Genomic DNA, 2,012 nt, shown 5'->3' with positions numbered 1-2,012 from the left:
TTTTTAAATATTTGTTTCTGGTCAGGCTTTTGTTTTGGGGGCATAAGACATTTAAGAGAGGAGTCTTTATAGTATTAGTGTGGAATGGCTTGTGTAAAAATCAAGTTCTGAGTGCTCCTCTTTGTCCCAGTTGAGTGTATTTGGTACCTTTAGTCAAGTTTGCAGCAAAGCAGGGGATAATAATGGTATTGGCACAGTTACGAGGAGCACAGTGTACTTTTAATTATCTGACTTCCTGAAATGGGAGCTGCAGTTCTCAGAATCTCTATTGCTTTTTGATTCTCACAGTATGGCTCTCTTTGAATGTACACCAAGACATTGTGGGTACACACATTGATCCATTTGGCATCCTCTTCAAGGTTAACTGCACTACCTCTCTGTTTCTGCTTCATTGCTGCCAGTGGTATATTTGTTGTGTTTGGGAATTAATCTACTCATCACGCTTGCACAACACCAAGTTCTTAAAATGTGTTCATGTTCAGTGAATCTACAGTACAACAAATAAACTGAATCTTTAGTGTTCTAACCAAAACTCAAGGCTTACAAAGAAAAAAAATGATGCTAATATTAAAGGTAGGTAATGTTGTCTGTGGCTATTACCCAAAGGGTGAATTAAATTATAGCATATCCTGGATTTTGAGAATATTATTTAGATTTATATGCTTTGGAATTTAGAGAGTTATCCCCGACTTTACAATGAGGCAGTGATAATCTTGGATGAAATTTACTCTTAATATTGTGAACTATTTATTATTTATTTCTGGGAATAACAATGTTACATTATTTATTTTGCATTTTCATATATATATATATATATATATATATATATATATATATGATTAGTGAAAACTCTTTACACTTGAAATGTTTTACTGCCACATTTCTAATATATGATATGTAGATCTGGGCAAATTTGTCATTTTTTCCTGATTGGAGAAAATCCAAGAATTATCCTTAAAGTTAACATTGATTAGAGTCCAAATATTTTACTCAGTGGATGCTAAATATATTGTTAAAACTTGCTAAGGGCATGCAAAGAGAAGATAGGAAATAACATCATAGGAAAAACATTTCTGAACTTTTGGTGAAAAATGAAAAGCTGCTTGCTCATCTCATAATGCTTTATTTGGTGATAGGAAAGTCCAAAATGTAGACAGAGGTTGTGAGATATTACATAAGGAAAAGGAGTTCTATTGCTCATGAACCTTCTACAAAATATTATCTTTGACTTAGGCTGAAGCTACACATAGCATAACTCCCGAAGTCCTGCTTGTCTCATTAAGATTTGTTACTCAAACCTTCAAAGTACAAGAGCTACTGAAAAGAGTGTCATATACTATAGCAAATGTAGTTTTTCTTCCTCAAAATTGTTATGACATAAGATAATTTGCTTGGATTATGAACTGTAGTATTTATCACATTTGATTCTGGAATTTGGGTTTGCAGTACTATAGTCCAGGCAATGTTTTAAACACTTTGCCTTTTGTAAATGATTGTCAACACACACACACACACACACACACACACACACACACACACACACATGTGGGGTCAGGGAGACCAGACAAAGGGGATGAGATAAGAAAGAAGGGCCATTGAGAATGTTGGGAAGAGGTAATGATAGATGCTAAAGAGAGCCGTGCAGAGGAAGGTTGAGCTGAGTGGATAAACCAAAAGAATCCTCTGGATTAAAGCAGGCTAGAAGCTGAACAATTGTTTATTACCTTCTTATTTAACAGATGTTGCAATAAAGGATTGAGGTGAAATAACCTTTCAAAATCACATGGGGGCTTTTTCAAGTAAATAAGTATGAAGAAAACTGAGGTCAGGAAGAACAGCTGGAAGCCAGAGATAAAAATCTATTATAGAAGTCAAAGGCTGGAATGGAAACGAAAGGCAGGAGAAGAGGACCAGGACTGTGGGAGGCACTGCTTTTCTCTGATGTGCAATGTAGATGAGGAGGCGATTTTTGTCAGTTGGAAGAGAGAGGAAGTCACTGTAAAGTACTGAGA

The sequence above is a fragment of the Hipposideros armiger genome, unplaced genomic scaffold, assembly GCF_001890085.2.
Source record: "Hipposideros armiger isolate ML-2016 unplaced genomic scaffold, ASM189008v1 scaffold_519, whole genome shotgun sequence".
Lineage (NCBI taxonomy): Eukaryota > Metazoa > Chordata > Mammalia > Chiroptera > Hipposideridae > Hipposideros > Hipposideros armiger.
This window is presented reverse-complemented; position numbering follows the sequence as displayed.